We start from the raw sequence: 25,897 nt of genomic DNA, 5'->3' as shown, positions 1-25,897 counted from the left end.
TTGTTCATTATTATATGGTACTGACATACAAATTAATGATCAATATCTGAAGAATAAATTAAAGTATAAATCTGGAAGGCATATTGAAAAGAATTTAATAATACTGATTCACCCCCCCCCCCCTCAGTATTATTTCCAAAAGTTTACAATCCCCAAAAGTTAGGGAACATATCAGTTATGAGAATCTCACGATTCTCATGCTGATCATTATTAAGAGAAAAATAGAAAGAATCAAAAACAATTTCCTAATAAAAGACCAGTTCAAGTTACACCATATCCACAATCATAACCATTTAGATCCTTTGACCATCCATAGATAATTCATGATTCTTGACAACTGTCTTTGAAGACAGCAACCACGGTCTTTGGCAGTTGTGGTGTAACAGAAACTCGAGGTGTAACAACAAAACATTGGAGTGTAACAACAAATCCTCGAAGTGTAATAATGGGTAAAAACAACAGCTACTCATCCTTAGTCCTTAGTTGTAGGCAACACCTGAAAGAAGAATAACTAGAAAAATTCTTCCACAATTACCTTGGTTAGCCATCTCAAAAAGATATCACTTCATTCAATATTTAACAAAAGATGGCAAAGTAATATGTTGAGAAAGGATTGCTCTTATAACAAGGGAAAATGGTAATTGGGACATAAATTTCATAGCTTTAGAGAGATATAATGATAAAAAAATGGGGAAATAGGTGTCTAAGATATGCTTAAAAACCGCGCCCAACATTAATGGAGGTCCAAGGCAAATTCGTAGGTAATTCCACCATCAAAGCCCCTGATTTTTTGAAAAACCATAACCAGTAATTATTTGAAAAAATGTTGTTGACATCAAGGTTTTGATAAATTTCTAAGGGGTCTATGGGTTCCCTTTAGTTGAATCCTTCCCCCATGGTTTCAATACAAATTTTACCAGAGTGGGACAAGGAATTTCCCTTCTTTGCTACAATATTTTCAAATTTTCTATGCAATGGAGGTTATTGAGACAGAGGAAAAAAGGATAGTTTTTTTTATAATGATGAGGAGAGAGAAAAATTCAAAATGCAACTCAAGACTCTTTATTCCTTCATCATATTACGCTCATTAGAAGAATACTCAACAATTCATATTTATTCCTGACTGAAATTATAGTTGTGGCAATTACATGATATTCTTCTAAATTGGAAGGGTTCTTCAAGTCCTTATACCAAATGATGACAAAGATAATTCATACTTCCCATTTCCTCATGATTCTCCTTGATTCCATGGAATTGTATGGAAATAATGTCAAAGATGGGGCTTCCTGTGGCATCCCGTAACTTTCTTGTAGCGTTGGTGTGTAGATACTTTAGCTTCCTGCAACAATATGTGAAAGAGATATCTCAGCTATGTCATCCTCTTGTTGTAGTGGTGAGCCTCCCTTGGCTTTAAAATATACTTTTTCGTGCAAAATGGGGTTCAAGGATATGACTTATGTGGTTAGTGGTTGAGGTGATCAACTCAACGTGCTATGTGAGCTGGCCCCCACCTACCACCTCCAAACACCATATTTTGTGATGAGTAGGTATGTTGGCCCACTTCTTTAAGTTATAATATTTTCCATTCCCTTTTCCCTCTTCATGTGCGGGTGATTTAGGGGATGACTAAAATTTACTACTAAAGGTGGCTGAGACTAATCTACCAAACTTTTCGCATAAAACCTCTTTCTCCACACACTAATAATACTTTTTATGCTAATATGAGTTCATAAGAGAGGTTTAGAGCATTTCATACCTAAGCCTTACCCTAGGTGTGCTTTTACAGGTGATATTAGAGCTAGTTATGTGACTATTAGAAATCCTCTTGATGGTGCTTAAGTTGCTAGTGACGTAATATGGATGCTTCAATATTACCTTCATTTCCTTTGGAGGTGTTTTGTAGTTTTTATTAATGATGGAAATTTATTTGGTTCAGGTTGTTAAAGTAGTGCTAATCTAGCTGACCTAGTGCTTCTGATTATTGAAGATTAAGGATCTTGTAGTTTCTCTGGCATATTTTTTGAGTCTCCTAAAGTATTGTGGTGTTCAAAGTTCTTGGACTGGTGCCGCAAATTCGAGCCTGTAAGGCTTATGTAGGATGCTACAAGATTATGTGTCTTCTTATAAACCACATAAGCTTTGATGAACCACACTGGTTGGTTCGAAACACGTCGACAAATGATTTTTTATGTGATTTCGCCAAAATTATTCTCACAAACCACATAATCTCCTCAGATCATAATTTTATCTAAGTGTGGTCTTCAAAATTTTTGATAATTCATGGTGATTGGTGGGCTCCAGTATTGCAGCAATAATGTTGCAACTCTTGGGACTCCCTTCTTTACTTTTATCAACCCGGTAGTTCGTAACAAACTTGGAAGCGACGGTGCTGTATGCACAAGTACTAGCTTTTGCCGCAGCTGTCACTTGGTCAGCTGGCACAAGTCCGCTACGAGATCAAGCCAAATTCTATGAGCTCTGAGAATAAGATTTTTAACTGATGGACGAAAGCTAACTCAAAGAAGGTTGATCTACTTGCAGAAAGAAACTGGGACGCTGAAAGGAAACGTAAACCCTAGAAAAACCTAATTTTACTAGATAGCCCTACTGATGCAAGAAAGAGGATGCAAGCTACTTAAAGAGATGCCATTGACTTCTAGGAATGTAGAATGCATGTGTCTAAGCTACTTCTACAGTAACATCTGAAAAAAAACATCTTTTTGTATTTTTGAATAAGTTTCTAGAATTATCATGCATGCGATTTAACTGTTTTTTACTGTGCAGAGGTGGATTGGCGAGAGGAAATACTTGGAGGAGGTTGGAAAGGTTCAGAGAGGGCCTAAGGGGTCCCTAACACCCTTCCAGAGAGTTTCACAGAGTTTGTCTATCAAGGAACCTCATTCGTGAGCTTCTACAGGAGCTCTGCAGGGGTTCTATAGGATGTTCTGGAATTTCTACAGGATGTCTGTAATTTTCTACAGGATGCTCAGAAATGGGATTTTGGAGGATGGATGGAGAGAGAAAGGTGAAGGAGTGAGTATGGGGGTAGGAAAGGGGTGTGAGGAGGTCCAGGACTTGGTGGATGGAGCTGAGGAGAGATGAGGATGGTTGGATTTGTTCAAAGAGGAGTTAAGCAATGTTGCACAAAAATTAGGGTTATGTGAGAAAATGTGGCAAACGTGAGGCAAGAATCCATGTTAGGGGATGGAGCAGATGGGATTGATGGAGTATGGGCAGATAGAGAAGTGGTACGGGTGCTCTGCAAGTTGTTTTTCCAACTGAACCAACGAAGACTTGTAAAATCAGAGACCTAGTTACGTTGACCTAATCTGATCTAGCTAACCGTAAAGAGAATGAACAGAAGTTTATTTGCATTGAAACCATGTATACCAACTAAGTAGCGAAGCAATCAAGACTCTGAACATGTAACCAACTTCTGTAAATAAAAATCGAACACTAATGATTGCATGGCGAAGAAAAGACTGTGTTTTTGTTGGCACCAAGGTCACCTTGATCCTAGCTCCTGATCCCACTGAGGGAGAGGTGAAATCAGAGGTGCCTGATGGCCTTTTCTGAAGCTTGTCCCTGTTAATAACCTATCAACTCAATATGAACATCAAAATTATTTCTAACCATCAACAATGACCTAGATAAACGGCAAGATTTTAATCTACTTAACATAAATTATTTTGCAAAGACATAAAAAGAAAATAACAATACATAAGGAAGCCTTGGCACTTGGGTTGGGCCCAACCCCAAGAGCTACAGGCTCCTATAAAGAACTCAGAGCTGATGCCAAATAGAGCTGCTTTTCATTATCCAAAAATAATCATGTCACAAGAAAGTTATACAGCAGTAGCTACAAAAACGAGCTGAGATAATGATAGCACTATAGTGCAAAACCCAACAGTTCCAAAAGTAAAATAGGAAGGCTGAGGCCTTCCTATTTATACACTACGAGGGACCTAGCAGCCCTCCTTAATTCAAGGGACTCGGCTGTTTAAACTGCCAGTAAACAGTTACTCTTCCCAAAGCTGCTCAGTTGCCTTTAGGATTCATTTTGGTGGCCTGTTGAGCTCCGAGTTGAGGGTGGAGATTTTGAGGAAGGGCCATTTAATGCAAGAGACAACCTCCCTACGAATCCTCACCCTTGCTTCCTCAAGCTTGGCTGTCACCTGGCTCATAATTGCTTGGCTTTGCTCCAAAATTTGTCCAAAAAACCTGAAATAACCACGTATTAGCCTCCTTGGTAAAGTGACCATCGTTATTCGTTCAAATAACATAAACATACTCAAAAAACATGCATAATCTATGAAAAATGGTGGATTGATCAAGGACAATTAGGCAAAATGAGCCCAATAAGTTACCCAATTCGGGGCTCATCATCACCCCACTGCTAAATGGGTTGCTCATCCTCTGAGCAACTAGTCCAGCTCATCATCTTTTATAGCTTTGACCGCCTCCCTCATGTCCCAGGCCTCCGCGGTGATATCTTCTTCCTAGTCGTGGAATCCTACTTTCCTTTCCACTTCCTCCCACTGCCTGTCTTCCTCCTCTTCCTTAACTCCTTCTAGCAATCCTAAAAGCAAAGGAGGGCTGAATTTCAGGTCAATCCAATTGGCCTGCAGATTTTGCATCAACTGTTTGTAGAGAGGTACCCTTGCCAAGGCCTCCCTCATCCTGGTGGGAGAGTGGTATTCTCTTATCTTCAAGCTGTGAGGTAGGGTGTTCCACCGCCTTGTGCAGGCATGCAGACAGTTTTCCCCCAACAGTCTCTCCATGTCCTCAAAGTGGGCAATAGCTTGAACCTGTTGCTCAATGTATTCTGGTAAATCCTGAGGGTTGTTGGCCAAGTGTTGGTGGGCGCTTATCACTGCTGAGGGGTCATCCGGCTCCGCTCTTATCATTAGTGGCTCATTGAGTTCTCTGCTCATAATACTACGGACCTCTGCTGCCCTCTTTTCCTCATGATTCATCCAAGAGGCCATGGCCATAAGTTGGAAATCTCCTATCACAGTGTTGGGATCCCATGCATTCATGTTTGGAAGGGCTAAGTTGTGCAAGTAAAACTCTGATAATTTGGCCATGTCTTCTGATGAACCACTGCCACATAGAGCTGCAAATTGATGATAATTTTGAAATGGGGTGATGCCTTTTTGGGCCAAGGTGTTGATCTGAAACTGCAACCACTGATACTTAAGGTATAGGGGATATGATTTGGCAGGCTGCCTACACTGCAGAGCTTCCATCGCCCAGCTGGCCATGCAGGCCAGTTGGGCCTCATTTTCTTGTACTTGTTGTTTCAGAGACTGTATCTCTTGGCCTGCTTGTAATTCCTTCTCTTGTAACTATCCATTCAGTGTCTCAATTTCAGCATTGTTATAGACATTTTTGTGCCTTACAGCATTGAGCATGAAATGTACATAATCTAAGGGATCCAAAGTCCCTAAACATGTTGTTCCTACCCCTAGAGGAACAAGGCTAACAAACCACAGCAATTCACAGAAGTTCTCCACCAGAAACTGCTCAAAAACAAGTCAATTTAGGATCATTTCAGTGGCTCCACTAGCTGTTTGCACTGAATGTCAAAGCCAACACTGGCTACCTGCGCTGAATGTCAAAGCCAACACTGGCTACCTGCGCTGAGCGAGAGTGGACATGTGGCAAGTTCATTTCTCAAGGTGTCAGAACCCAGGAAGCTTCCAAAATGACACTTGTCTCAGGGAATTCGACTGGTGATGAGTAAGAGGTTCCAAATCTCGATGTGGAAGCAAGAACCTCCAAGTGGAATCAAGAACTGACAGAGGGAGAGGACACTAGTCAGATCTCAAGCTGACTCATCCTCTCTCCAAACATCTATATATGGATCTCTCCTCCATGAGATCTAGAGGCTGGAATTTTGTTATTGCAAGGAATTGCTGTTGGTTTGAGATTGGAATCATTGGGTGCTTAATGCTTTGAAGGGGGTGAAGATAGGAATTCCATTTGTTGGGAAGGAGATGCTGGATTGGAGCCCTCTGGGTTGTATCTCTTCCTGAACCTTGTTATTCATCAATAAAGCTATCTTGGTTTCTCCTATATGCTGATGTATTTTTGATGTATGAATGCATTAGTATGTTTAGTTTATTTCTAATCCTAAACTAGTTATGAATGTGAATATCTGTCTTTGTGTAGTGTTCTTCTCTTGTCGCAAGTAGCTGTTCTCTTGTGATCTTGCAGGAACCCGTTGAAGCTGGACAAGCAAGAAGGCAAGTAGCTGTTCTCTTGTGATCTTGCATGAACCTGTTGAAGCTGGGCGAGTGAGAAGGCAAGTAGCTGTGAACTCCCAAAGAGAACAGAGACCGGATCGAGGGACAAACGGAAGACACCGGTAAGTCTATTTATCTCTCTTCTTTCACATTTCATAAAGGAAGAAACCAGAATAGCTATCCTTGTTTGTTGCTAAGGCATTGTCACACCTTAGGTGGATAGGATCGTCCTGCATAGGCATTTTTCCCCACAACAAGCATGCAACCCATCTCTCTTCTGCTATTCATCAGGTGTTTCTTTGTCTGTTGTGGGCTCCTCCTGTTGCTGTTGTTCCCCCAAGATGTGAGGCCTGTCTTCCTTCTTCTGTCCCTGTAGCTGTAGCTGTTGTTTAAGCAGCTCATTTTCTTCCTGTAGCTTGACCCGCTGGCTTCTCTCCACATGCCGTACCATAGCCAATTCCCTTCTCGCCTCTTTGAGTTGTTCCTCCAGGGGACCTATATCTGCCACACCCTTGGACTTAGCGATCTTCATCCAAGTGTGGGTCGTCACTCTCTCTTCTTTTAGTGCAAGGAAAAGTGGCACTGTGAATTTTTGGGGAATGATATTTCCGACCTCTAAGAAGTTATAGTAGGAGCCCAAGCTAGGCTGGGGGCTAGGTTCCACAATTTTCTCCACCTTTTCTTCCTCCTGTGGTGATTTAGCTACCTCTCCTTCCATTTCATCAGTCTCCTTTAGCCTAGCCAGTGTTTCCTATAGAACAGTCTCAGCATCCTGTAGAGAGGCCTTTGTGTCCAACATTTTCATTCTTTCTCTCCAGGTGGATGTCGTCGGGCTTCCCCGTTCATAGGCGATGGATGCCTTTGAGGGAGACCTCTCCTTTTGTGTAGCTGGGGTGTCTAAAATCGTGATTGGCTCTTTTGACGGTGGCTGGGGTCTGCCAGTATTTATCCTCATGCTCCTTTTTGCCTTAAAATACATGGAAGGCTCCCTCTTTCACTTCCCTTTTTGCCTTGGAGATGTGCTCAGGGTAGCCAGCACAGCTGCCGCCTCCCTGGCTAAAATATCAGGCAATTTTTCCTTCTGTTGCCCTGTTTCCAGACTTCCTGTAGAAAGTCCTGTGTTGACTATTTTCTGGCTTCCTGTAGAAATGGTTTTTTGGCTTCCAGTAGAAACTATTTTCTGGCTTCCTGTAGAAACTGTTTTCACTGTTTTGGTTTGCTTAGCTGGGGGTGCCTTCCCTTTTAATTTTGCTATGGTTGTCTTGGTTGTGTCCTCACTTGCTTGGACTTTTTCAGTCCTCTCTGCGCTGCTCTACAATCGTTTCTCCCTCGGTGTTTGTGCCTGTGTTCCACCCATAGTTTTGGGCTCAGCAGCTTGGCCTTTCCCTCGTTTCTCTTCTTGTTCTTACTGTGGTGGTCTGTCCCGGGTTTCCTTACCCTTGGCTTTCTCTTCTGCCTCAATGTGCTCCCTTTCCTCACTACTGGATGAAGTGAGTTCCTCAGCCAAAATTTGAATATCATCATCCTTGGACATGTTGTGGAAAATCTCCCAGGAGAGAGGGACAGTGTAGGTATGGAGGGCATCTTCCACTAGAAGCTTGATAAGCCCATGATGGGCTAGCTGATCCAGTGTCCCTTCCTTCAATTTTGTGCCACACTCAATTAATGATTGTAGGAGGAAATAGGGGATGCTTAACTTCTGTTCTGGGGGTAAATCCATCCTATGTCTGAGTTCACTTAGCAACCAGAAGTGATAACCGTAGAAAATACTGAACCCCCCCTCACAGGTAATGTATTTCATGATATGAAGGCTGACCTTGCTCCAAAAAGGATGTAGGCTGGCTCTCCAGACCCCATTCTTATCTTTTGAAAACTGTTCCTCTGGTAGGAAGAATTCTTTCTTGGCTTTTTGGCCCAATGCCCTCTCCTCTTTGCTCCAAGGTATCCCTAATGGCAGATCAGTAACCCAACTAATGAGTTGTGGGGTAAGCTTTAGGGTCAACCCTCTGAAATTCACAGTGGCCAGTGTCTTTGATTTAGGCTGCAGGGACATTAAGAATTCTTTTGTTACCTCATCGTCATGACCTTGAATTCTGTCACAAAAGGTCATCCAATTGGCACGGGTGAATAGGTTCACCACCTCGAGAGTTTCACGCAATTTTTTGGAATCCGAGGGTTCCTTCCTGATAAACCCTCCTGGCATGGTGAGAGTGCCCTGTTCCAATGCTTCGAGTAGAAAGGGACTACTGTTTTATGGTTCCTTCTTTCAATCCTCAGGACATGATTTCTCAGGTGTTTGTATTTCAACTTTGCACCAATTCGCTAGTTCTAATGCTTTTGCTGCTTAAAACTCAACTGTCACAAGGGAATTAGGCTCCCACAGACAGAGTGCAAAGCTTATTTTTCATCCCCAGCATGCATACAACCACATAAAATTCACATTCTTCATGCACAGGTTAACCCTCACAGTGGTTAATCGTTTCTAGTGGAGGAATTTCTTAACAGGAACTGTGGAGGAGAATTTTACGCAGAACCAACTGAAACATTCCGTGTAACACACAGGCAAACTACTATTCTTGACCCACAGGCAGAATTGCCTCTAATTCTCCTACTCCAGACAGTTCAATTCACCACCTTTCAATATATACCATGCAGGGAAGAGTGGTTTTCGAGCCTACCTCTTTCGGGACTCCGAATTTGTCGAAGAAAAATCCATTTGCTCTGCTCCGGAAGGCTATGCTGTATTTCCTGTAGAGCCTCTTCCTGTAGAATGCTTTGCCGGCTTCTGGAGGATGTCACGGCACTTCTGAACGAGCCTGGGACGCGGGAGGATTTTGAAACAGGCCGAGAAGCTCGGGCTAACAGACTGCGGAGGAGGAGGACGCATACTTCACTGAGAGCGGTTGCAAGTGTAAATGACAGCGGTTATCATGAGTTTTTCGGCATAGCATTTTTGAATTACGGTGCAATTCATGGCGAGGAGGTGAGGTGGCTAGGCTGATCTTTTAGCCAACGTCACAGCCATCATTCCTCTGCGTGTCTCTGACTGCCATTACCTTTCCTCTGCCATTAACCGCCGCCACCACTGCCAATTCCGCAGATTCTCCCCGACTGGACACTTCCCACGTGTCGGCTGCACGTCTCTTTGGTGAATTCGAATGTAACCAAGCTCATTCGGATCCCACGAGGCCATTCAACTGACTGTGAGTGGTCGGTTGACTGACCACCAAATTTGTTCAATCTGAACCATTCACAAACATGCAGTTTTCGGAATATAGTCTATGCAATTTGACGAATAAGGTTAGACACTTAACTGTGTGGCTGTGAACGTGTTCTGCAGGCTTCGGGACTTGGAACGATGGCTTTTCTCGCTGCTACTTCGTGCACAGGTGCTGGAACTCCTTCTTTCATTTGTTGATGTTGTAAGTACGACTTTGGAACCCGATCCTCTGGTTGTAAACGCTGCATGCACAGGCTCTGTTTGATTTCAGCTGTTGAGGAGGTGTTCACGTCCAAACGGAGTTTTTTTTGTATGTCCCCTATGTTGATTTTAGCTGCTACTGACTCCAGAGTATGTGCTCCAGACGGATCAATTGCTACAAGATTCCTGTAGGATATCCTGTAGCTGCTTCTCCTCCTGGGATGCATGCTTAAACGAGCAAGGTTTTATTCTCTGATGAAGAGTCCTAATGGAGCTTTGACAGGTAGAGTGTGCGAGCCTTTGTGTGCTTGATTTGTCACTTGGGAAAAAAAAAATTCCAATCTGAGAAAAACAATGTTTCTTGCAAGACTACAGGAACACATAACCAGATTGTTGCAATGGCGATGGGAAGAGATGAAACAGGTGATGGATGGAAGAGAGGGGTGGCTGCAGGCCTAATCAATAGACATCAAGCTTCAAATCCCTTTCCAAAATCGAATTTGGCTTGCCCGAAGGCTCTACAGGATGTTTCCTGTAGAAATGCAGAACTTCCTATAGAAAGCCCCAAAACTTCCTGTAGAAAGCTCAGAACTTCCTGTAGGAGGTTGAATCTCGACCCGAATGTGTTCAAATCCTGGGAAAAGTGAGTGTCTATGGAGGGAGTGTCTGTAAGGATGTCCTGTAGCCTGGTACGGACCCCTGTCCTTGTTTTGCGCGATATTCTTTAGCTGCAATGTATTCCCTGCAACCTATAATAATTTTCCAGAGATTAGACCTGTTTCTTTTTCTTTTTCTCTTTTTTCTTTTTTTCTCTTTTTTCTTCTTTTTTTTTTTTTTTTGAGAGATAGCAGGGGTGCTTCCATGAGGATTTCACCCCCACTATCTGCCCTGGTGTTATAGACATTTTTGTGCCTTACAGCTATAAGCATGAAATGTCCATAATCTAAGGGATCCAAAGTCCCTAAACATGTTGTTCCTACCCCTAGAGGAACAAGGCTAACAAACCACAGCAATTCACAGAAGTTCTCCACCAGAAACTGCTCAAAAATAGGTCAATTCAGGATCAATTCAGAGGCTCCACTAGCTGTCTGCGCTGAAATGCAGAGATTACACTGGCTAGGTGCACTGCAACGCAAGTAGAAGCACTACTAGGGTGCGCTGAGCGGGAAGTGACAAATGGCAAGTTCATTCAACAAGGTGGAAAGACCCTGGAAGCTTCCAGAATCTTCTCCAATGACACTTGCCTCAAGGAATTCGACTAGTGATGAGTAAGAGGCTCTTAGTCTCCAAGTGGAAGCAAGAACTGACAGAGGGAGAGGACACTAGTCAGATCTCAAGCTGACTCATCCTCTCTCCAAACATCTATATATAGATCTCTCCTCCATGAGATCTAGAGGCTGGAATTTTGTTATTGCAAAGAATTGCTGTTGGTTTGAGATTGGAATCATTGGGTGCTTAATGCTTTGAAGGAAGGTGAAGATAGGAATTTCATTTGCTGGGAAGGAGATGCTAGATTGGAGCCCTCTGGGTTGTATCTCTTCCTGAACCTTGTTATTCATCAATAAAGCTATCTTGGTTTCTCCTATATACTGATGTATCTTTGATGTATGATTGCATTAGTATGTTTAGTTTATTTCTAATCCTGAACTAGTTATGAATATGAATCTATGTCTTTGTGTAGTGTTCTCTTCTTGTGATCTTGCAGAAACCTGTTGAAGCTGGGCGAGCGAGAAGGCGAGTAGCAGGGAACCCTCAAAGAGAAGAGAAACCGGATCGAGGGACAAACGGAAGACACCGGTTAGTCCATCTATCTCTCTTCATTCTTAATTCATAAAGGAAGAATACTAGAATAGCTGTTTCTGTTTGTTGCTAAGGCACTGTCACACCTTAGGTGGATAGGATCGTCCTGCATAGGCATTTTTTCCCACAACAAATTGGCGACTCCGCTGGGGAGATCTGTTTAGTCATTTTATTTGTGTCTCTATCATTGTTTGTTTCATAGACTCAAGAGCAGAAATCGAACTGCATCTGCTATTCTCAGATGCAAAGTAGACAACTGTTGCTTTGATCCAATCACTGGATTTGTCTATGATTTCAACAATGGACTCACAAATGATTTGATGATCCTTTGTGATAGATCTTAGCCCTCCCTCAAAGAATCCCTTTGATTGTACCTTGCTTTTTGCTTTGATTTGGCCTGAAACTGTAGATTAAATAGCAAACTGTGACCCAGAACCCAGTGAGGAACTCTCGTTTCTCCTTCAGCGCAGACTCTGTGAAGAGGTTCTGCATTTCAATGCAAGTCCCGTGAAGGCTACCTACGCTGAATGTCAAAACCTCTGTGTTGAGGGTGCGTTGATCCAGTTAGGCCTTGTGCAGCTGGGGTTCTCTGCTCTGTTTTTCCTTGTTTTGATCTCTGATTTTTGCAGCCTATAACCAGCATAGGTACCTGTCTGATAACTCCTTTTCTCTGCTTAAATTCCGCCTCCTTTTGTACAAAAAGACTGTGAGTGTTTTTATGTGTTTGTGGCGTCATTTACAGTTTTCCTTTGCAAGAGTGAAATAGTCATCTTGTAGCCCTTGATTCAGATCTGTTGATTGTGATCTTAGGAGAGAGTTCATTGGCTGTTTACAATTGGTTATACATTCATTTTTGCTTTTGGTTTGAGTTTGTCTCTTTTGAGTGTCAAAACAAGTATTCATTTCGAAAATCGTTAAGTGTTGTAATCTCTTCTACCCTTTCTGATTTCGAAAAAGTAAACTTGTTTGTATTTGTCATTTAAAAGAAAATTCAAAGTTGTACAAAAAGCTTTCTTTTTAGGCATCAATATTAAGAGAGCAGAAAACAAACACCTGCATTGTGCATTTTCATCTTGATAGTTTGCATGCTTGATTTAGGAAAAGTGCATTAGAGTATGCTGATTTCTCTTTGAGAAAAGATGATGTCTTTCTTTTCCCTTTGTAGCTAGGATTTTCATTGTTGAAAAGATATAAAAGCTTGCTTATCATCTTTAGACTGCATTTAGGAATTGTATCATACATCTCGTGGTGATCCAAAAAGGAAAACTTCTAAGAAAGATCAACCTAAAATAAATTGAATGAACTTAACAATGCTTTGTAACTTAACACACAACATAGAGGTCTAGGCTAGAGACGTGTTCCGGCGTCGTAAAGCCTGGTGACTGTCGATCTCGCTGATGGTGGGTGATTCCTCCTGAGGGACGGTAGTGCCAGTACGGATTGTGCTCCCACGTACCGTCGAGTATATATTGGGAGACCCCTATAGGCATAAAACCTTTATCCTTAGGAAGCCGTGTCGGCCGCCCTACTAATCGCAATGCACTGAACACAGCATTCAGGAAGATTGACCGCCCGTACCTTAAAAAGTATTCTGCGGTTTTGCGAAACGTTTGGCACACCCTCTACCTAGAACTCCAGAGCAGTTCCTTTTGGCCTTTTTCAGACTCTATAACGGAAAAAGTCCATCTGAGCATTTGTCACTTCGGGCTCGTTAAAACATCGAAGGAGACTAGAGTCATCTTTAGCTTTTTCTCGACTCTTTAAAATTGAAAAAGCAAGTTGTGTCTAAAGCGTCTAAAAAATTCATTTAATTCAGAAACACACTTTCCCCTTTTTGTATTTTGGTTGATCAAGTAATCTGCAATCGTGGAAGAAAGTCAATTGAAACCCCGTCGTTCGCGGAGGCTTACGAGTCAACCGTCTTTGTCTCCGGAATCGAAAACAGTACAGACAAAGCAAACTCGTTTAACCGGTTCGAAATATCCTATCAAAGTTAGAACAAGTGTTCCAACAACATCTGAGATTCCGGTTACTCCAAACATTTCTAGAAACCCTGTCTCTACAGAAGAAGTTCAACAGCCACAGAGGGACAGTGATACTGATCCTAGTCTGAGAACAAACACTTGTGTTACTGAACCAGTTCCATCTATAACCGGTTCAGAGAGTCTTGTTCTTCAAACATCTGTCACTGTTGATTCAACCCCTTCTTCGGCACCAGAAATATTTTACGGACCTGACGGTCTTCCCCTTCCACCTGGTTTGATCGTGATAGAGGAAATTGTAGAAGATTCGCAAGCAAGTACTCCAACACATTTTGGAGTCGGGGTCACTCTATTTCCTTCGACATCAGAAGTTAGTCTACCACCAGTGGAAGTTCCTGTAGAATCGCTAGGTAATCTCTTGGATAGACTCAAAATGTCTGAACAACCGTCAACATCTAGGACTGTGTCGAATGACACGGTGACAGCAGAACTCCCTGCCATCACTCTGACAATGTTTTCCGGCATACCATCTATCCCGACTAGCTCACAACCGCTAGAAGGAGTCCACCTAGGGACTATTTCGACAGTGTGGTCCGTTCCAGTTTGTTCCTCCGGAATAATATCCGGCAACTCTTATGTTGAAACTCGCCAGATTGATCCATTTGGAGGTCAATTTGGGCAATCCAGTCCCCAAGGACAAACAATCCCCTTGAGTTCCGGATTGCCACCATATGGGGGGCAGTATGCCCTTTCATTATCCCCTCCGGGAGGATATCCATACGGGAGTTCACAATAGTATTCAGGTTATAATGGAGTTACATCAAGTGGTTGGGTACCTATGCTACCTCAACAACCAAGGGTTGTGTATTCTATGCAACAATGTGTACCTGTGTCGAACATCCCGACCACACCGGCTATTGTGACAGTGTCGCAAGCTCAAACGTTGCCTGTTGTATGTCAACCTCAGATTTCTCAGGTTGTAATGCAACAGCCCCTTGACCCTGTGACTCAACCACAATCACCTACTGGTGGGGCGACATAGGTCCAAACGGGTACAATTACCCCACACCTTGGTCCAACGGTTAGTATAGCGCAACAGAACATGGCTTCGCAACCGTGGCTGGTGCAATATCAACAACCACAATTCCAACAAGTATACCAAGGTTCTGAGCAGAAGATCTTTGCGAATAGTGGACAACCATACATTCAAAACAGTCAAAATCAACCATTTTACAGTGGTCATGTCCACCAACCATATCAGTCATACCAGCATCAATTACATTATGCTGGTATGCAAAGGCCAACTGCTCAGGCAATTCCATCGTATCCTGGGTATGCTTCACCTAACCTGAATCAACAGTTACCATTCGTGGCAACTTTAGAGTTACCCGATTTACACCGGTTAACAAATGATCCAATTGCTTACGCCCCTTGGTGGCCAGCGATTTCACAAACTTCCTTCGGACATTCCTAAATTTAATGGAAATCCAGGTGAGAACCCATCGAATCACGTGATGACATTTCATCTATGGTGTTCATCAAACACCCTGAACGATGATTCGATAAGGCTTCGCCTTTTTCAGAGGATGTTAACGGGTCCAGCGGCAAAATGGTATATTGAATTGCCTAGAGCTTCGTTCGACAATTTCAGCACCTTAGCCACGACATTCTTAACCCATTTTCAATTACCGATAAGGTATGAAACGGGAACGGAAATCTTAACCAACTTCAAACAGACGACGGCCACTCACATATCTGATCATATACATGAGTGGCGACGTCGTCGTAGGATGGTAAAAAAATACGTTCCCGATCAGCTATTAGCTGAATGGTTTATCAAGTCGTTACTTCCTGCTATAACGGAAGATGTGGCAAAGGGGGGAGTCGTAACAGAAGAGCAAGTTATCGCTCGTGCGCAATATCTGGACTTGGTCTACACTCAGTCCGGCACGCTCTACGACAAAATACCTGACGCCCCTAGACCGGAATTCTCAATTCCTCCTCCTCCTAAATCAAACAATGACTCTCATGCCGACGATGGCGTGATTGGCACGACAAACGCGAAATCGACAAAGGCCAACTCCAAGAAGTCCCGTAAGATTTCAGATCAAAATGCGAAAGAAGAAATTCTTGCTTCGGAAGTAAATGCCGTATCGGCAGATAAAGGCAAAGAAACCAAACAACCAGGGAGCAAGAAAAAGCAAAACAAAGGGAAGAAAAAGAAGCAGGATGAGTCATCTCCTGAAAATGCTTCTACAAACCCTTCTGGGCAAAGGAAACCCCCTTTCGGGTGTCAAATATGTGATGAGGATCATTGGATGAACGAATGTCCATACAAAGCTAAGCTTAAAAGATTCTTTAAGAGTTCGAAAACCTCAGCAGTATTGACTGATCCGTTTCCAAACCCAGGAACCAAACTGGTTGCTAATCAAAATGCTTCCCGATCCCAAGTGCTTATGTTGTCTATCTCAAAGCAGCAAAATGATGCTTTGACAATGAATAGAGATTAGGGAATCCACAGCTGTCGAATAGCAAGGCTAATGAACAACCTAGTAGTTCGACAACAACTTTGACCAAAGTTGTGCCACCCATCATTCCTGAACCAATGATAAAGTCGCCAAAGGGAGTAGTACACAAATCGACATTTAATCCTAGTGCAAAAGTAGCACAGAATTATAATATAGTAGAGGACTTGGCCCAATCGCCATCCGCTATGTCGAAACTTGAGGTATCGCAAAATTGCCCCTCCCAAAAGCAAGCTTTATTATCAGCAATAGGTGGGATTGGCCCAATGGATTCCAATCTTGTGGCCTTTGATCATAAAGGATATGACCCTCAATTACCAGCTCAACTAGCTTTCCTTATTCAAGTGAAAGCCCTCAACAAAACTGTTCATCGAATAATTATTGATGAGGGGGCATCCACATGTATTATGTCGATGAGTTGCTAGAAGAATTTAGGCTCACCACCCTTGTCGAGATCGTCAACAATGTTAAAAGCATTTGATGGACGATCATACACTCCATACGGGATTTTAAGTAACCTGCAAGTTGAACTAGGGGGCAAAACAGTAGGAATTGATGTTGAAGTAATTGATGCAAACCTCGATTACAACATCCTACTGGGAAGGCCCTGGATATATGCCATGGTCGTAGTTGTGTCGACCTACTTCAGGAAGATTGCATTTCCCTTTCAAGGAGGAATTACAGTCGTCGACCAACAAACTTTCCTCCCCGACAGTTCACAAGTTACAGGAAGCATTCCAATGATCCATGGAAGCAATCATTCGCTTCAAAATATTGGAGTAGGTCTCCTAAAAGACCCTGCCTTAATGGGTACTTTTTCCCTACCGCCTGCAAGTAATCTGGCGGAAGTGGCCACAGTGGAAACCTACAATATGAAATCTTCTATATCTAATGGATTCAGAAGATTCGTAAACATTTTGTCAGCGTGGATCATCGCCCTAATAGAAATACTGTAAATACAGTGGGCTCCGAGGATGGTTCTTATCTCGTGTCAACCTCGTTAAAAAATGAAACAAGGAGTCATGAGGATAGTTCTTTTATTGTGTCAACCTAATTAAAAAATGAAAACAATCCCCTTTCCAAATCTCAAAGGTAAACCTTCATTCCAACCACCAAGTTGAATGCAATGAAGCTTGGGGGGCATGCACTTCGATTTGCGTTATTATGCTGGGGGCATGCAAACTTATATCGAGCAGTTTTTGCACACAGTTCATGCTCGTTAAAAAATAAACGCAAGATCCGAGCAGTTTTAGCACACAGTTCATGCTCGTTAAAAAATAAACATAAGACTGAGCAGTGTTTTTACGCGTTTAAGCTCGTTAAAAAATGAACTATCTTCCGGTAAATAACCACTGTGAATGTAACATTATCAGCCATTAAAGCCTTGGTCATGTTTGCACCGTCACCTCCACTTTTCCATTGGCCGATCGTTCACCTCCATATGATTGTTTACCCATTTTGAGGAATAGCTGCGAAGAGTGATTTCACTAGCCATCCTTGTGACACTGCCGTGATTGGAAAATTCCAACCCGTACCTGGAATCAGCTGCTAACCCGTTTTATCACTCGTTCCTCAAAAGACGAGTCTTCTTTAAGCTCTTTTCATATGACTCATAAAATATGAAAAGATTGCCGAGTTTTGGCCTTCCAGCTCGATAAAGTGACCGGAAGAGCTATCCCTCCTCTAGATTTTAATCTTTTTGGACCTGAGGGATTATTGCACAAAAAGATCGAGCGCTTGTTTTGTTCGGCTCGTTAAAACTATCGAAAACTCATCCCTTCTGTATTGTTTTATACTTTTTCGGACTTAAGGGATTAGATGACGAAAAAGGACTTTCGGAGTTGACTTTACGTACCTTTTCAGACTCTCTAAAAATGAAAAGGACCGAGTTATCTTTGTCGTTAGACTCGTTAAAAACATTAAATAGCGACAAACTTGTCTTTAGACAAGAACAAGTTTCACTATCGCTAGGCTCGTTAAAACATAGCGATGGGCTTGCCCGAAGGGCAAGTTATAGAACAAGCATATGTTATCCTCCTCAAGCTTGACAAAAATAAAGAGGTACTGGTCAGCAATGACTGGGGAAAAATTGGGAGAAACTCAAGAAAACTTTGATGGTAGCAAGTCGCTCTTGAACATGACACTTCCACTCCATGCCTGAGTCGGGTTGGGTTGTTTCATTCACCGGTCACATCACCATGGTCTCGCCATACCATCCATATTTTGGGTAATGCTACCGATCCATCGCATAAGTGTCGCCATATGTTCAAGAGAAGTCGTTCAGAGAAGTCAACCGTGTCCCATCCACTGCCATACATTATCCTTCATCCATTCATGACCGCCACCCTGAATCATATGTCATCAGATCGTTTTCACCTCCATCAAAATCATTTACTCCGTTCCGTGTCACTGATGTGGGATACATTAAGGCCCTCCTTTGATGGATCGCTTCTTGTCGACATCAGCTCATTATCCAAGAAGTTGATCTAGGAACAACCCCTTCAGTACTTTGAAGCTTGCATGCCTCAATGGCAAGTTTCTCACTTCCGGCGACAGGTATACATCAATGACCTTCGACCGAAAGATTTTGCGTGGTGTTCGACGCCAATTCCTTTATTCACACCACGTGAATTGTACTGCAGTACCTTGAGGGTCATTATCATTATCGGTGATTCCTCTCGCGCTTGTTAATGGTTGACCTCATTGACCGGTAATCAAGTGATGTCTTTCCATGTTCGACTTCAGAACATTTCTCACATGGATCGACTTGTACTTAGAGTGAAGATCGAACGAGTTTGAAGACCCCGGATCTAGTTTCATCCATCTGGCCTGCGATATATATTTAGGAAAGATAAAGACATTGACATGTACATCATTGCAGCAGATAATCATCCTACCCAAAGGATGATAATTTCATCAAAATTATCAGTCTACCATCAGACGATTGTCTGTTCTATGTACAGAAAAATGAATTTATAAAGTTGAGCATGGGAATGCCCGCCTCAGCTAGATCATGAAAGCAGTATGAAAAATAATGTATTGTATTGTATCTTATTACAGGTCTCCTCCCAGCATTGAAAGAACTTCGGATCCTCCTAATAAAGCATTTCACTCGATAAACGGCCTCATACTTTAGGGGGCAACTGTTATAGACATTTTTGTGCCTTACAACTATAATCATGAAATGTCCATAATCTAAGGGATCCAAAGTCCCTAAACATGTTGTTCCTACCCCTAGAGGAACAAGGCTAACAAACCACAGCAATTCACAGAAGTTCTCCACCAGAAACTTCTCAAAAACAGGTCAATTCAGGATCAATTCAGAGGCTCCACTAGCTGTCTGCACTGAAATGCAGAGATTACACTGGCTAGGTGCACTGCAACGCAGGTAGAAGCACTACCAGGGTGCGCTGAGCGGGAAGTGACAAATGGAAAGTTCATTCAACGAGGTGGAAAGACCCTGGAAGCTTCCAGAATCTTCTCCAATGACACTTGCCTCAAGGAATTCGACTAGTGATGAGTAAGAGGCTCTTAGTCTCCAAGTGGAAGCAAGAACTGACAGAGGGAGATCTCAAGCTGACTCATCCTCTCTCCAAACATCTATATATGGATCTCTCCTCCATGAGATATAGAGGCTGGAATTTTGTTATTGCAAAGAATTGCTGTTGGTTTGAGATTGGAATCATTGGGTGCTTAATGCTTTGAAGGAAGGTGAAGATAGGAATTTCATTTGCTGGGAAGGAGATGCTGGATTGGAGCCCTCTGGGTTGTATCTCTTCCTGAACCTTGTTATTCATCAATAAAGCTATCTTGGTTTCTCCTATATACTGATGTATCTTTGATGTATGATTGCATTAGTATGTTTAGTTTATTTCTAATCCTGAACTAGTTATGAATATGAATCTATGTCTTTGTGTAGTGTTCTCTTCTTGTGATCTTGCAGAAACCTGTTGAAGCTGGGCGAGCGAGAAGGCGAGAAGCTGGGAACTCTCAAAGAGAAGAGAAACCGGATCGAGGGACAAACGAAAGACACCGGTTAGTCCATCCATCTGTCTTCGTTCTTAATTCATAAAGGAAGAATACTAGAATAGCTATTTCTGTTTGTTGCTAAGGCACTGTCACACCTTAGGTGGATAGGATCGTCCTGCATAGGCATTTTTCCCCACAACGCCAAGTCCTTTATTCACACCACGTGAATTGTACTGCAGTACCTTGAGGGTCATTATCATTATCGGTGATTCCTCTTGCGCTTGTTAATGGTTTACCTCATTGACCGGTAATCAAGCGATGTCTTTCCATGTTCGACTTCAGAACATTTCTCACATGGATCGACTTGTACTTAGAGTGAAGATCGAACGAGTTTGAAGACCCCGGATCTAGTTTCATCCATCCGGGCTGCGATATATATTCAGGAAAGATAAAGACATTGACATGTACATCATTGTAGCAGATAATCATCCTACCCAAAGGATGACAATTTCATCAAAATTATCAGTCTACCATCAGACGATTGTCTGTTCTATGTACAGAAAAATGAATTTATAAAGCTGAGCATGGGAATGCTCGCCTCAGCTAGATCATGAAAGCAGTATGAAAAATAATGTATTGTATTGTATCTTATTACAGGTCTCCTCCCAGCATTGAAAGAACTTCGGATCCTCCTAATAAAGCATTTCACCCGATAAACGGCCTCATACTTTAGGGGGCAACTGTTATAGACATTTTTGTGCCTTACAGCTATAAGCATGAAATGTCCATAATCTAAGGGATCCAAAGTCCCTAAACATGTTGTTCCTACCCCTAGAGGAACAAGGCTAACAAACCATAACAATTCACAGAAGTTCTCCACCAAAAACTGCTCAAAAACAGGTCAATTCAGGATCAATTCAGAGGCTCCACTAGCTGTCTGGGCTGAAATGCAGAGATTACACTGGCTAGGTGCACTGCAACACAGGTAGAAGCACTACCAGGGTGCGCTGAGCAGGAAGTGACAAATGGCAAGTTCTTTCAACGAGGTGGAAAGACCCTGGAAGCTTCCAGAATCTTCTCCAACGACACTTGCCTCAAGGAATTCGACTAGTGATGAGTAAGAGGCTCTTAGTCTCCAAGTGGAAGCAAGAACTGACAGAGGGAGAGGACACTAGTCACATCTCAAGCTGACTCATCCTCTCTCCAAACATCTATATATGGATCTCTCCTCCATGAGATCTAGAGGCTGGAATTTTTTTATTGCAAAGAATTGCTGTTGGTTTGAGATTGGAATCATTGGGTGCTTAATGCTTTGAAGGAAGGTGAAGATAGGAATTTCATTTGCTGGGAAGGAGATGCTGGATTGGAGCCCTCTGGGTTGTATCTCTTCCTGAACCTTGTTATTCATCAATAAAGCTATCTTGGTTTCTCCTATATACTGATGTATCTTTGATGTATGATTGCATTAGTATGTTTAGTTTATTTCTAATCCTGAACTAGTTATGAATATGAATCTATGTCTTTGTGTAGTGTTCTCTTCTTGTGATCTTGCAGAAACCTATTGAAGTTGGGCGAGCGAGAAGGCGAGAAGCTGGGAACTCTCAAAGAGAAGAGAAACCAACTCAGCTATGACACTTTTCCTCAGCTATGAAGAAAACTTTGATGGTAGCAAGTCTCTCTTGAACATGACACTTTTCCTCCGTACCACAATCGGGTTGGGTTGTTTCATTCACCGGTCACATCACCATGGTCTCGCCATACCATCCATATTTGGGGTAATGCTACCGATCCATCACATAAGTGTCGCCATATGTTCAAGAGAAGTCGTTCAGAGAAGTCAACCGTGTCCCATCCACTGCCATACATTATCCTTCATCCATTCATGACCGCCACCCTGAATCATATGTCATCAGATCGTTTTCACCTCCATCAAAATCATTTACTCTGTTCCGTGTCACTGATGTGGGATACATTAAGGCCCTCCTTTGACGGATCGCTTCTTGTCGACATCAGCTCATTATCCAAGAAGTTGATCTAGGAACAACCCCTTCAGTACTTTGAAGCTTGCATGCCTCAATGGCAAGTTTCTCACTTCCGGCGACAGGTATACATCAATGACCTTCGACCGAAAGATTTTGCGTGGTGTTCGACGCCAAGTCCTTTATTCACACCACATGAATTGTACTGCAGTACCTTGAGGGTCATTATCATTATCGGTGATTCCTCTCGCGCTTGTTAACGGTTGACCTCATTGACCGGTAATCAAGTGATGTCTTTCCATGTTCGACTTCAGAACATTTCTCACATGGATCGACTTGTACTTAGAGTGAAGATCGAACGAGTTTGAAGACCCCGGATCTAGTTTCATCCATCTGGCCTGCGATATATATTTAGGAAAGATAAAGACATTGACATGTACATCATTGCAGCAGATAATCATCCTACCCAAAGGATGATAATTTCATCAAAATTATCAGTCTACCATCAGACGATTGTCTGTTCTATGTACAGAAAAATGAATTTATAAAGTTGAGCATGGGAATGCCCGCCTCAGCTAGATCATGAAAGAAGTATGAAAAATAATGTATTGTATTATGTCTTATTACAGGTCTCCTCCCAGCATTGAAAGAACTTCGGATCCTCCTAATAAAGCATTTCACCCGTTAAACGGCCTCATACTTTAGGGGGCAACTGTTATAGACATTTTTGTGCCTTACAGCTATAAGCATGAAATGTCCATAATCTAAGGGATCCAAAGTCCCTAAACATGTTGTTCCTACCCCTAGAGGAACAAGGCTAACAAACCACATCAATTCACAGAAGTTCTCCACCAGAAACTGCTCAAAAACAGGTCAATTCAGGATCAATTCAGAGGCTCCACTAGCTGTCTGCACTGAAATGCAGAGATTACACTGGCTAGGTGCACTGCAACGCAGGTAGAAGCACTACCAGGGTGCGATGAGCGGGAAGTGACAAATGGCAGGTTCATTCAACGAGGTGGAAAGACCCTGGAAGCTTCCAGAATCTTCTCCAATGACACTTGCCTCAAGGAATTCGACTAGTGATGAGTACGAGGCTCTTAGTCTCCAAGTGGAAGCAAGAACTGACAGAGGGAGAGGACACTAGTCAGATCTCAAGCTGACTCATCCTCTCTCCAAACATCTATATATAGATCTCTCCTCCATGAGATCTAGAGGCTGGAATTTTGTTATTGCAAAGAATTGTTGTTGGTTTGAGATTGGATTCATTGGGTGCTTAATGCTTTGAAGGAAGGTGAAGATAGGAATTTCATTTGTTGGGAAGGAGATGCTGGATTGGAGCCCTCTGGGTTGTATCTCTTCCTGAACCTTGTTATTCATCAATAAAGCTATCTTGGTTTCTCCTATATACTGATGTATCTTTGATGTATGATTGCATTAGTATTTTTAGTTTATTTATAATCCTGAACTAGTTATGAATATGAATCTATGTCTTTGTGTAGTGTTCTCTTCTTATGATCTTGCAGAAACCTGTTGAAGCTGGGCGAGCGAGAAGGCGAGTAGCTGGGAACCCTCAAAGAGAAGAGAAACTGGATCGAGGGACAAACGGAAGACACCGGTTAGTCCATCTATCTCTCTTCATTCTTAATTCATAAAGGAAGAATACTAGAATAGTTGTTTCTGTTTGTTGCTAAGGCACTGTCACACCTTAGGTGGATAGGATCGTCCTGCATAGGCATTTTTCCCCACAACACCTGGGCACCTCAGAGAGGTTTTCACCCAAGGATCTTTTTTTTTTTTATTTCATTTCTTTATTTTCTGAGAGACAGCTGGGGCACCTCCATGAGGTTTTCACCCTCACTATCTGCCCTGGGCGCCTCAGAGAGGTTTTCACCCAGGGATCTTTTTTATTCCTTTTTTTTTTTTGATGATCAAGGTGTGGGAGGAATAGAGGCAGAACCCTGCTCCACTACCAGCACTGATTTTTCCAAAGTTTCAATAACTCCTGCCTCGAAGGGGTTTTCTGTATATTTTTAATCGATGCCCATTGACAAGCATGGGGATGGCTTCTTCATCAATGGTCCTGATAAGGACTGGACCATTGTCATTGCATTTCTCCACTGTATATGGTCCTAGCCATCTTTTCCTCAGCTTTCCTTTGAAATCCTTGTATCTTGAGTCATACAACAGCGCCCAATCTCCCAGCTGGAATTGCTTTTCATTAAGGTGCTGGTCATGCCATATCTTCCTCTGGAGTTGAACTACTTCTGAGTGGAGGAGGACCTGCATTCATTATTCATCTAATCCATTCAGCTGCAGTAATCTTTCACGTTGAGCATCGCTGAGATCTAAGTCCAGTTGAGCTGCCATCCTCAATGTATTATACTCGAACTCTATGGACATCAAGGCTTTCTTCCTGTAGACCAGCTCATAAGGTGTGAAACTTGTTGTAGTCTTCCAAGTGGTGTTGTAGGCCCAGGTGGCCTCAACCAGGCGATCTGCCCAATCCTTTCTGCTGTTGCTCACCACCTTAGTCAAAATCCCTTCCCATGCTCTATTAGTGACTTCCACCTGCCCATTTGCTTGTGGATGATATATGGGGTGGAAGTCCTGTGCTTGATCTTGTGATGAGCGAGCAAGTCTTCAATCAGGTTGGAGGTGAACTGGCTTCCTTGATCGATGACTAACTCTCTTGGGTAGCCAAACTTGTAGAATATGTTTTCCCTTTAAAACTCAGCCACCTTTTCTTTTGTTGCTACTTTGATTGCCTTTGTTTCTGCCCACTTTTTCAGATAGTCGGTGCACACAATGATGTAAGACCTTTGCTTTGAAGGAGGGTTGATAGGACCCACAAAATCCATGCCCCACTTCTCAAATGGCTCAAAGGTCACTTGAGGTTGGAGAGGCATTTCATCCCTTGGAGTTGGTTTCCCCATCCTCTAACATCGGTCACACTGGCTGATGTATCTTTTGACATCTTGGTGAAGAGTAGGTCAATAGTAGCCTGCCTGTAGAATTTTGAAGGCAGTCCTTTTTGCTGCAAAGTGGCCTCCACAAGGTCCGTCATGACAGGTTAGGAGGATGTCAAAGACTTCCTCCTCCCTAACACAATGCCTCAAGATCTGATCTGGGCCAAGTTTAAATAGGTTGCCCCCGATCCAAGTGAACAGGGCACTCTTCCTCACAATTCTGCTCTTCTCCTTTGAGGATAGATGCGGAGGGAACTGTGTTGAGACCAAGTAATTTGCTATATCAGCAAACCATGGAGAGAGTACTGAGATAGAAAACGTGTGTTCATCTGGCATTTGGTCATCCACTGTCCCTTCTTCACCTACAGGAAAATCCAATCTAGACAAGAAGTCAGCAACAACATTTTCCTTACCTAGCTTGTCGACAATATTCAAATCAAATTGCTGCAACAAAAGTAACCATATAATGATACGAGCATTTACATCAGGCTTATTCATTAAATATCTAATCACAGCATGATCAGTGTGTACGAATGTTTGATAACCAGTGATGTAGTGTCTGAACTTGTTTAGGGAATGGACTATTGCTAGGAACTCTTTCTCGGTTATAGTATAGTTCATTTCTGCCTTAGACAGGTTTTTGCTGACGAAGCATATGGCATATGGTAGTTTCTCCTCAACTTGTCCTAAGGCTACCCTTATGGCTTTGTTCGATGCATCAGTGTGGATGTGGAAAGGTAGGGCCCAGTTTGGGCTTCTTAAGATCGGGGCGGACACCAGTCTATCTTTCAACTCATCCAAAGCCCCTTGACAGTCGTCAGTCCATTTAAACTCAACATATTTCCCTAAGAGGCCAAACAATGGCGAGGCTAGCTTACTGAAATCTTTACTGAATCTTCTATAATATCCTGCTAAGCCTAGGAAACTCCGAACATCTCTCACCTTTTGAGGAGGTGGGACCTTCTGGATGATAGCAATCTTGTTAGGATCCACCTGTAATCCTT

The sequence above is a fragment of the Pinus tabuliformis genome, chromosome 4_2 (genome assembly GCF_031772625.1).
Source record: "Pinus tabuliformis cultivar Carrire ecotype Pingquan chromosome 4_2, CPIR1, whole genome shotgun sequence".
NCBI lineage: Eukaryota > Viridiplantae > Streptophyta > Pinopsida > Pinales > Pinaceae > Pinus > Pinus tabuliformis.
This window is presented reverse-complemented; position numbering follows the sequence as displayed.